Genomic DNA, 12,896 nt, shown 5'->3' on the forward strand with positions numbered 1-12,896 from the left:
TGCAGCAAAATGCATTCTTGGTGCCAGTGAGGTGGTAGCCTTTGGCCATGTCATCCCCTCCACCAGCTCACATCCGCTATTGCCACACAGCTGTCTTACCAGTTCCTTACATCCCTAGTTTGCAACAGCTGTTTACTAAGGCAGCTAGTTTCTCCCTTTGCATGTTACTTACATCGTAAGCTATTGATCCTGCCTTGTGACCTTATACCTGCATACTGTGGTCGCTGGCTACCAGTAGAGAACAATAACTTGGTCCGTGGCTTCTGCCAATTTAGCCTTGACTGGTCTCCATCCTCTCCTTGTGGTGTCAATGTTGGATCCAGCTCCACACTGCTACAGACGTGCTACATGGTAATGAATACTGTGAAGTTTTAAAAGACTTTTTCGCTGTGCTGCCTCTACCCCTGCTACACAGCTGGGCATGTAAATGGTGTTTCATGCTACATCTTCTGTTAAAGACTATTAAGTCTGTGCCTCACATCAGAATATTGATGTGCTAGTGAAAATCAGGGACAAGAATTCCACCTTGCTTGGCATCTGCCTTTCTACTGTGCTGTGCCTTTTCTCAGTGGCATCAAAGCAGTCTCTGGACTGAAGACCACAATAGCAACAACATCTGCAGCTCAGCATCTCTGAGTTGCTTTCTTCAGAACTTATGAATTTACAGACTATTTTGTGTGTTTCTTTGTAATTTTGTAATTGGTAATTAGATATGTTTCTTGATTATGTGTTAACATTGTTCTTTCTGAGGTGCCCACCATGCCTTGTTCTACTATTTGGTAGTCAATATATAAGTTAAGTAAGGAAATGTTCCTATGGCACAAACTTTTTGACAGCATTTTGGAATGTTGTTGCACAAACTAAGACCAAACCAAAACTTTCAGTGAAAAATTTGTGGAACAATCTACAGTATCAGTGGTGATGTACAACAGTGACATTGTTACTCCTGTAAGTAGAGTCCGGGCAAAATGCTGTGGCCAGTAGATGCACAGTCGGCAGGGCACACATGGGGAGAGTGCTAACAGTAGAGGTTACAAACAGATGTTGTAGGGGAAATGCCGAGTGCTGCAGGAGAAGTCCCCTTCTAAACTGAAGCCTATGCTCATACTTTTTTGTAAATATTAAATGGTGCCCCTCCACGTCCACACTTGCATGGTGACCATTAAAAATGATCTGTTACCGCTGCTTTGATTAGTACCAAAAGAGAATTCCACTGAAAATGCAGGGACTTATTTTCACTTGGCTTGTTAACTATTTGCAACTTTCAGAGACGCATCATGAGTGGCGAATTTTGAGTAAAACCTATACATTTCTCTTGTTGCCATGATAAAATTTGCTTCTTTTGCTGAAACTAAGTGGAGTTTACACATTGTGCCTCTCTAACATGTTGTGCAGATCAATTGCGAGAGAATTTTGAAACAGTTGTTTGTTAAGACAAGAACTGAGAAAAAGTAAGGTCAGTAGCTTATTAAAAAACACATTCTTGGTACAAAATAAATGTGTACTGTCTTCACTTATGTTGTTCCAAAACACATAGCATTTCTCATTTCACCAGCTACCAATGGCCTCTAAGAGCTAAATTCTTTTATCGAAAAGGTATGCAGTTACTGGGTTAACAAGGCAGATAATGAAGTTTTGCATAATAACCATATGGTAAAATACTCTCCTCTTTGTGTGCTATCATTTGCCAAAATCTCATTTCAATTTCTCAAACTGTTTATGAAATTGAAGAATATTGTGGATATTGTATTCTGGATTCATCAGTGGTGGGCGTGATCGCGAATGAGTGTGCTACATCAGATCAATTTTCTTGAGACTGGTGACAGATAAAGACCTCCATACAAGTCTAAAGAAAAATTTGATATGTTAGCTAAATTTCATATGAAGCAGCATAATATAATTTCCACCAAACACAAACTCATAATGATCCCCATTTTTCTTTGCAAATTTATTCAAATTTAGCACAATGTGTTACTTCCACATAAATATCACAATCACTATGACCATTAACGAAATGATGGGCACATCATTATAAACCTGACATATAAAACTTCAAGTAATGCAGAAATGATTTTTTTTACTTAATTTTACTCCCCTACCAAACAAAAGAATGAACTTTCCCAGCATCAGCTACCTTATCATGTGCAAACTATACTTGGATGCACAAGTGCCAGAAAGTGAATAGTGTTGCCATGGGTACATATTTTTCTCAAAGTGTCCAAAGGATGCCTAACAACACATAAATGAAAGAAGCTTTCATTTAAATCTTGAAAACTAGAAGGGGTGGAATAATAGCAAAATGAAGCTAACCAAACTCACATTTCACATAGTACACCTGAAGTGCATCTCAAACCTGCATGACTCAATAACATGAACAGTAAAAACTGCAGGAGGACAATAGAATAAATTGGTTTCTGGCGGAAGAAACAGGAAATCATTTGATAGCAGAAATTATCTGCTACAGATGCAGAGAAGCCCATCTTCAGATGTATAAGTGTGAGGTTTTCTAACAAGGGAACCTCCCCATCACCCCCCCCCCCCCCTCAGATTTAGTTATAAGTTGGCACAGTGGATAGGCCTTGAAAAACTGAACACAGATCAATCGAGAAAACAGGAAGAAGTTGTGTGGAACTACAAAAAAAATAAGCAAAATATACAAAATGAATAGTCCATGCACAAGGTAGGCAACATCAAGGATAGTGTGAGCCCAGGAGCGCCGTGGTCCCATGGTTAGCGTGAGCAGCTGCGGAATGAGAGGTCCTTGGTTCAAGTCTTCCCTCACGTGAAAAGTTTACTTTCTTTATTTTCGCAAAGTTATGATCTGTCAGTTCGTTCATTGACGTCTCTGTTCACTGTAAGAAGTTTAGTGTCTGTGTTTTGCGACCGCACTGCAAAACCGTGCGATTAGTAGACGAAAGGACGTGCCTCTCCAATGGGAACTGAAAACATCTGATTGCAAGGTCATAGGTCAACCGATTCCTCCACAGAAAAACACATCTGATATATTCTATACGACACTGGTGATGGCATGTGCGTCACATGACAGGAATATGTTGTCAACCCACCTAACTTGTACACTTGGCTATTGGTTAAAAAGATTCTTCTATCTTGCCCGATTTAGGTTTTCTTGTGGATGTGATAATCACTCCCAAAAAAGTGACGAAAACATAAGAGTTTGTCACATAACCTGCAACAAATGAATGCAACAGTTTCACAGTCGCACAGATTTCCCTGTGCTCTGTCAAAACATATGTTTTTAACGTTTTCAAATTTTTCCATGTGTAGACCATCAAATCCTGCATATGTCCAAGCAAATCGGAACATGTACTGGAATTTTGGAGAGCGAAGTTGATTATATGTGAGTGCCTGAACTTTGATAATTGTCTGAAAATAAAAAAGTGAACTTTTCATGCGAGGGAATACTTGAACCAAGGACCTCTCACTCCGCAGCTGCTCACGCTGACCACGGGACCACGGCGCTCCTGAGCTCACACTCTCCATGATGTTGCCTATCTTGCACATGGACTACTCAGATTGTATATTTTGCTTATTGTTTTCATAGTTCCACACAACTTCTTCCTGTTTTCTCGATTGATCTGTGTTCAGTTTTTCAAAGCCTATCCAATGTGCCAACTAAATCTGAGGGGGGTTCGATGGGGAGGTTCCCTTGTAAGTGATGCTGCTCACACACCTCTAGGATAACCAAAATTTTGAATGTTAACAATGGTGTTCATTCGCTGAAAAGGAGACTTATGCAGATTCTACTCATATTGGGAAGACTATCAGGGAAGGGTAGACATTAGTTATCAGTGAGTTAACTTTAGTTATGTCGACTGGAACTGATGCTCTAGCTAAAACTGTATCTACATGTACATCTACAGACATATGTACACACATACATACATTCTCCACAAATCACCATATGGTGCATGGCAGAGGGCACCGCACACCACTACTAGTCATTTTGATTCCTATTCCACCAGCAAATAGAGCAAGGGACAAATGGCTGTGTAAATGCCTCCATACAAACCCTAGTTCCTTGCATCTTATCTTTGTGGTCCTTACATGAAATATACATTGGCACAGTAGGATCATTCTGTAGTCAGCCTCAAATGCTGGTTCTCTAAATTTTCACAATAGTGTCTCATGAAAAGAGCTATGTCTTCCCTCCTGAGATTCCCATTTGAGTTCATGAAGCATCTCCCTAATACTTGTGTGCTGAACAAACCTTCTGGTAACAAGTATAGCAGCACACCTCTCAATTGCTTCTCTACCTTTAATCTGACATAGTGGGGTCAAAACACTCAAACAGTACTCAGGAAAGGTTTGCACTTCCATTCTATGTGCTATCTCCTTTATGGATGAGCTACACTTTCCCAAATTCTCCCAATAAAGGAGAATTTGAGTATTCACCTTTCCTACTGCCAAGTTGCCATGCTCATTTCATTTCATATCACTTTACAACATTACTCCTAGATATTTAATTGATATGACTATGCCAAGCAGCATCCTACTAATGCTGCATTTGAATGTTAAAATATTTTATTTCCTACTCATCCAAATTAACATACATTTTTCTACATTTAGACTGACAAAGGCTGTGATTGTGCTATGTTGCCTATGAAACACCATTCTGACTTCAGAATGAGCAAGGGGATTTTATGAAGAGGAGGAATTGGGATTGTGTGTTATTTTCAGTGTGCAAGCTTCTGCTTGGTGTTTTGTGTGTGTTATTGGTCTCTAAAGTGGTGCATAAGAGTTAATTTTGGGTATCCGTGAGAAGCTTCTGATGAGTCTTGTCCTAAATTTTGAATGAGAATGTGGGATGAAGTTGGTAAAATTTTGTGGATTTGGTGAGCATAACTGTGTAGATGGCGGGTTGGCCTGAAAGGTCTCTTACATATGTGTTGGGTATGTCATTCATGTATATAATATAAAGGACAGGACCTAAAACTGAGCCTTGTGGGGCCCCTATTGCAATCTACAATGTCTGTCTGGCTTTGTCTCCATTCTTTACTAAGAATTGTCGTCCTGTAAGCAAGGAGACAGTGATCCAGATTATGTGTCCTGGGCACCCTATTTGACCTAGCTTGTAAATTAGGCCATCGTGAAAGATGCAGTCAAATGCTTTTTCTATGTCCAGGATCACTGCTCCTGTTGTTTCTCTCCTTGCCCTGGCTAGACAAATGTGTTCTACCAGGTAGATAAATGTGTTCTACCAAGTGGGGGGATTGCTGGATAGTGGAATGCTCAGCACGGAATTCAAATTGTTCAGGCATAAAGATATTGTTTTCAGTCAGCAACTTACAGTGGGGTAAAAGGATTATTAACTCTAGGATTTTACCGAGGCTGTTTAGGAGAGAAATGGGCATATAGCTTTTGGGAAGGAGTAGGTTTTTGTTAGGTTTGGGTGGGGTGATGACCTTCACAGTTTTCCACATTGAGGGAAAGTATGTTAGCTTCAAGCAGGAGTTATACACACTTGGTGAGTATTTTAGGGCAGGAGGGGGAAGGTGCTTTAGGAGTAGGGTATGGATTTGGTCGGGGCCAGGAGCCTTGTAGTTACTCTGATGCTTGATGAATGCACATATCATCAGCTCATTAATGGGCATGAATTCTGTCATTGTGCATGTATTTCTTATCTGAGTCACTTGTCTGATAAATATTCTCTCCTACCTATCGCTCTCATCATCGTGGATGAAGTGAGTACATTTAGAGCAAGCTACTATTGATCATGCCAACTAGAAATTCTGTCTAGGTCATCATGTATACTCTTACAGTCACTCAATGATGACACCTTTCCAGACACCACAATTTCATCAGCAAACAGCCGTAAATTGTTGCTCACCCTTTCTGTCAAATTATTTACATGTATAGAGAATAAGAGCAGTCCTATGATACTTGACTGAGGAACTCGTGACAACACACTTGTCTCTGATAAACACTAACCACTGGGGATTATGTACTGGGTTCTGCTGCTTAAAAAGTCTTCAAGCTACTCACATCTCTGGGAACCTAAGCCATACGCTTAGTCAATTGCAAATACTCTTCTCCTGTGTACCTTCGGATGCTATTGTGCAAATTCTACAATATTTTGTTGATATAACTATCCGATATCTTCAGGGGGTGATATCTGCTGTTGTCACTGCTACAAGGCACTGCTGATGATAGGCATGTGGCAGCTTCAAAATTTGTTGGGACAGGAGAAAGCAATAGGCATGTAAGGGAATTTGCTCTCAGTTAGAGGAAGGCAGCTGTCATAGTGCCCCCTGCTGGGAGCCATAGGAGTGCCTTTCATGCATGCACTGTGGGCAGTGACAATACTGCCAACACTTCTATGCTTAAAAGCTGAATTAAATCTCAGCAGTGCACTGCATCAAATAATGAATCAAAAGTTCTTGTTTCTTTTGTTTTGATTTGATGGCAGCCAGTGCTGGACTCCAGGTGGCACTTAATTGAAAACCTGCATCCCTGTCAATAAGATTGTCCACTGTATGGATATGTATGGCCTCCTCTAAAACATGGTTCTAGAAAGATGACACTGAGAATAAAACTTCAGTCTTATTGTAAAACTTGTGACACCCTGTGTTCAGGCAATGTTCTGCTACTGCTGATTTATCAGGTTGGCTCAGGCATGTATGATGATGCTGTTCAACATCTTGTACACACCATGTTTCCTAAGGCCAAGAATGTCTTTGACTGAGCATAACAAACTCCTCAATTTTGCTGCTGGCTGAAAAATATACTTGATGTCACGACTCTTTAAGGATTCCTTCTATTCTTGAAGACATGCCACCAAAATACATCAAGAACACCACTGCAATGAGTGCCTCTGCATATTCGTTTACATCCCTGATTTGAACATGTTTAAAACAGAATGCATGGTGTCCCTGTGTATCAGAATAGCTGTTCCATTGGAACACCAATTTTAGGTGTTGTAGCTCATCAGACAGACTGTCGGTGTCTGAGACCACATGTGCTCTGTATACCGAAGAGCTTAAGAAACTACTGCATTTTGCAGCATGATGACATCTTGTGGCCTGCAGATATAACTCTATGAGTTGGTTTGCTGTAGACACTAAGCCCCAGTGTACCATCAATTTTTTGTTCTAACCACGACATCCAAGAATGGTAAGGTGCTATCTTTTCCCACTTCCACAGTGAACTGTGTATTCAGATGGAGTGAGTTCAAATGCTGGAGGAACATAGGTAATGTGTCTGCTGTGTGAGTGCCACACCACAAATGCATCATCTATACACAGCCAGAAGCAGGAAGGTTGGACGCTTGTTATCTTCTGCAGTTTTTCCTCAGTGTCTTTCATAAAATAGTTGGCCACCATGGGTTACAGAGGACTTCCCATGGCAACATTGCCTGCTTGTTCAAAATAGTGATTATTGAATAAGAAATAAGTTGATGTAAGCTCATGTTTGAACAATGTGAAAATGTCTTTCTCAGACTTGCTGCTAAGTTCTAGTGAGTCCTTCAGAGGGGTCATAGGACCTGAAGATGCTTAAGCTTCAACAGTTGGATCTTTTAGTTAGCTTTGACATTATATCTTTATCCACAAAAGTAGCTCTGCAGGACTCATTACAGCTTATTAGCAGCAAGTTTGAGAAACACATTGTGGCACTGTTCAAACATTATTCAATAACTAGTATTATTCAATAACCAGTATTCTGAACAAGTGGATGAGATACTTTCTTAGATGTCCATCTCAAATTCTTAGAGGGCTCCATGAATACATCTATTCATATCAATTGTACAAACCACCAACAGCACCTCCACTTTAATAGCTGCCACCATTCATTGTCAAAAAGTCTCTTCATTACAGCCCCACCAGCCATGGACGGCATATCTGCATTGGAAAGCAGGATTGTCAAAGTATACCGATAACCTTACCAGAGCCTTTATTGACAGACAGTGACCTATCAAGCTTGTCCTTAAAGAGATCTCCCATGTCGTCTCCTCCTCTGACACCAGCACTACTCTGATAACCCAGTGTCACCCTGGCCTTGAGAAGCGCAACCACTTCCTTCACCAGGGCTTCAACTACCTCTCATTCTAACCTGAGATGAGCATATCCTATCCTAAATCTTATGCAAATCACCCAATGTAGTGTTCTGCTGCCCAGCCAACTTACATAATATCCTTGTCCATCCCTACTCCAATCCTGCTCCCAATCCTGCAACCAGTGGATCATTCCATTGTGGTCAACCCAGCTGCAAGACCCACCCATACACCCACCCATTACCTCCTAGTGCAACAGATTCACAGGCATTTCCTGCCCTATAAAAGTCAGGGCCACATGTGAAAGGAGGTGGGAATTGTCTCTCCAACATATCCTGCACTTTTGCCATCCTCCTGGTCTAAAACTTCTCTAACATGTTTCCCACTGGCTCACTTTCCTTCTCTGTCCTCTCACCACTCCTTCCCCATCCAGATCGTGTACTGCCTTCTTCTACCATCTGCCCCCCCCCCCCCCACCCCTCTTTGCTTGTATTGTGTGTGTGTGAATGTATGCAACTTTGCTAGAGAAAGAGCAAGAGCTCAAAAGCTAGTGTCAAAACTATATTCCATTGCGTGTTTCTATGCACCTCACATCAGCTATAGGTGAATGGTTGCCTTTCCTTCATTTTACGAAATTCTTATCTGGACAGTATTTCATAAAAATTTATTATTCACTACTTTATATAAGTTCTGCTAATTTCATTTGTATATTTGATGTATCAGTCTGTAGTTTAAAATGTAGAAAAAGAGAGATTGGTTCCTTCTGTAAAGAAGACACATCAAGTTGCAGACAGGCACAATTAAAAGGCACTTACATAATGCTTTCGGCCACAGCCTTCATCAGTAGAAGAGAGACACACACACCATTCACACACACAGGCAATCAAACCTCATGCTCACACAACCGCCAGCTCCGGCATCTTGGGCCAGAATGCAACTATCTCATGGGATGCAAGCAGCAATCTGGTGTGGGAAGGGAAGGGGAAGGGACAGTAGTGTATGGGTGGGGAGGGAGGTGAATGCAGTCTGGTGGAGTGTGCAGGGACTAGAATGTCAACAGGCAGAGTGTCAAGAGATTGTCGGGCAGGGAGGTGGGGGAAAAATGAGTAAAAAGGAGAGGAACAGAGAAAGATGGGCAGATGTGTTGACAGAGGGCTTCAAATAAATAAGGTGGGAGGTGAGAATAGGGAGGAGATCTGTTTGCGGACTAGGTCTGGAACACACTGCCTGCCTGTGAAGGCCTTGGTGAGACCCTCAGCATGCTGAGCAAGGGAGTTTTTGTCACTGCAGATACACTGTTACCGGCTGGCCAGGCTGTATGTGAGTTTTTTTTTTTTTTTTTTTTTTTTTTTTTTTTTTTTTTTTTTATGAAAGGGATAACTGGTGTCAAAATGCAGGTACTGTTGGTGGATTTAATGTGGACAGAGGTGCAGATGGCGTCATCAGAGAGGAGGAGGTCGATGACTAAGAAGGTGACACAATTGGTTGAGGAGGACCATGCAAAGTGAATGGGAGAGGTGGTGTTGAGGTTGTGAAGAAAGAAAGGTAGGGTGTCTTGGTCTTGATTGCAGATCATGAAGATATCATCAGTGAACCTGAATTGGACTAGGGGTTTTGTGTTTTGGGAGGCTAGGTAGGTCATCTCTAGATGACCCATAAAAAGGTTGGAATAGGAGGGTGCCATGCTCATGCCCATGGCCATTCCATGGAATTGTTTAAATACTTGCCCTTCAAACAAGGTGTAGCTGTGCATTAGGATAAAGTTAGTAAGGAGTCTGAGGAATGAGGTAGTGGGTTTGGAGTCTCAAAGAAGTTGGGAAAGGTAGTGTTCAATAGTGGTATCCACCTGTCTTCCCTTACTCCTCTCCTTTTTTGCTTGTTTCTTCCTCCACCTCCTGATGCTTCACCTGTTGGCATTCAAGTCCCTGCACAATCCACCAGACAGCACGTGTCTCTCTCCCCACCCATAAATTACTATGCTTTCTCCTTTCCTACCCCCTCCAGGTTGATGCTTGCATCCCATGAGATAGTTGCATTCTGGCCCGAGATGCTGGAGTTGGTGGTTTTTTGTGCGTGAGGCATGCTTACTTATGTGTGTAAATGGTGTGTGTGTGTCTTTTACTGATGAAGGTTGTGGCCGAAAGCTTTATGTAAGTGTCTTTTAATTGTGCCTGTCTGCAATTTGATGTGTCTTCTTTATGGTAACTAGCAATTTGTCTTTTCCTACATCCCTATTATTCCTTCCTGGAGTTTCCATTGTTTGATTTTGCTGAATGACTTTCTTCCATCCTACAACCCTGTGCTGGTGGCCCTCACCAACCTGGTACTGCAAAAGCATTGATCTTCTCAGTGTCTGTTCTTTCTCTTATTTTTGCCTTTTCTTATTCACTGCGTTCCAAACCGTATCTCACTCTGAGCCACACTGTATTAATGCTCACTCACACTCTCATACCTCACCATTGCTTGTCTCCCACATCTCTGTACCTTTTTAATGTATTTGTGAGTATTTTTATGTGATTTCACACAGTTTGACGTATTTTTACATTCCTGTGTGTATTTTTATGCATCCGTATGTTTTTTGGAAATGGAAAAGAAAATTGAGAATGCGCTAGGTGACGATCAGTTTGGCTTTAGGAAAAGTAAAGGGATGAGAGAGGCAATTCTGACGTTACGGCTAATAATGGAAGCAAGGCTAAAGAAAAATCAAGACACTTTCATAGGATTTGTCGACCTGGAAAAAGCATTCGACAATATAAAATGGTGCAAGCTGTTCGAGATTCTGAAAAAAGTAGGGGTAAGCTATAGGGAGAGACGGGTCATATACAATATGTACAACAACCAAGAGGGAATAATAAGAGTGGATGATCAAGAACGAAGTGCTCGTATTAAGAAGCGTGTAAGGCAAGGCTGTAGCCTTTCGCCCCTACTCTTCAATCTGTACATCGAGGAAGCAATGATGGAAATAAAAGAAACGTTCAGGAGTGGAATAAAAATACAAGGTGAAAGGATATCAATGATACGATTCGCTGATGACATTGCTATCCTGAGTGAAAGTGAAGAAGAATTAAATGATTTGCTGAACGGAATGAACAGTCTAATGAGTACACAGTATGGTTTGAGAGTAAATCCGAGAAAGACGAAGGTAATGGGAAGTAGTAGAAATGAGAACAGCGAGAAACTTAACATCAGGATTGATGGTCACGAAGTCAATGAAGTTAAGGAATTCTGCTACCTAGGCAGTAAAATAACCAATGACGGACGGAGCAAGGAGGACATCAAAAGCAGACTCGCTATGGCAAAAAAGGCATTTCTGGCCAAGAGAAGTCTACTAATATCAAATACCGGCCTTAATTTGAGGAAGAAATTTCTGAGGATGTACGTCTGGAGTACAGCATTGTATGGCAGTGATACATGGACTGTGGGAAAACCGGAACAGAAGAGAATCGAAGCATTTGAGATGTGGTGCTATAGACGAATGTTGAAAATTAGGTGGACTGAGAAGGTAAGGAATTAGGAGGTTCTACACAGAATCAGAGAGGAAAGGAATATGTGGAAAACACTGATAAGGAGAAGGGACAGGATGATAGGACATCTGCTAAGACATGAGGGAATGACTTCCTTGGTACTAGAGGGAGCTGTAGAGGGCAAAAACTGTAGAGGAAGACAGAGATTGGAATACGTCAAGCAAATAATTGAAGACGTAGGTTGCAAGTGCTACTCTGAGATGAAGAGGTTAGCACAGGAAAGGAATTCGTGGCGGGCCGCATCAAACCAGTCAGTAGACTGATGACCAAAAAAAAAAGTTTTTTTATATATGTGTGCTTGTTTCTGTGTGTCTTTACATATTTTTTACACATCTTTACATGTCCTTCCACTTATCCAATTCCTCTCACAATTGTCAACATCTGTTTTGCTCATTTCAGCATCATTCAAGTGCATGTTACACCATCCCTGCCGCAATGGATCCTTGCTCCATCTTTCTGCACCATTTCAGAAAATTATACCTGAGGTGTCAGAACAGCATGGAGTTCAACCTTTTACACAATGGCACAAGCTCAGCACAATAGACTGTGGCTGGTAGGACTGACCCAAGTGACACATCAGGCAGTCGCCATCAACACAGTGCGCTGAACATTTATTTGGCACATTTAAACAAGACAAATAACAAATAAAACCATCAACATATTTTTAAAATTACCACACATCTTTAAAATTACCATTTAGATGAGAGCAAATTACTTCAGAATTTAAACATTCATAAACCACAGCATTTATGGCCTATTACACATTTAGTGAAATATTTACTCAAAAACTATGATCAACCTGAAGAACAATGTACTAAAATTTAATGAGAAAATGTAGTCTTTCATTACTGCAGTGATTGGTATTACCAAAGTAGTTCAGAGTACAGGCAACAACAAATCAGATACTGTGGAACACCACATTACTTAAATGGTAGGCACCCTACAATGTAGGATATAAAATGTAAAATTTCACGTGACCAGGCAACCTCGTGGGATTCAACAAACTATGCCCAGAAGTGGATGCCCTCTCACTCAGCTGTTTCCAATACAGGCTCGGCATGAACCCCCAAACGGGAGCAGAAATGGTCACGAATAGGCGCAAAAAATCCCAGAACTAGTGAGTATCTACAACAGACTGACATCTGCCTTGAGTAACTAGAAACACAAGAATTCATTACAGCACATCATCTGTAGAATTAATCAACCTATTAATGAACATCAGGTAAGCAATACAAATCTATTACCTTATGTGTGTAAGGCCAATTATACATCAAGCCACGAGCGAACTAGATACATGGCCAGCATCTTGCGCGGGCAAAGGGGGTGGAAAATAAACAACAGCACAAGTAGGACACAACCCAGGA

This window comes from Schistocerca nitens, chromosome 9, assembly GCF_023898315.1.
Source record: "Schistocerca nitens isolate TAMUIC-IGC-003100 chromosome 9, iqSchNite1.1, whole genome shotgun sequence".
NCBI lineage: Eukaryota > Metazoa > Arthropoda > Insecta > Orthoptera > Acrididae > Schistocerca > Schistocerca nitens.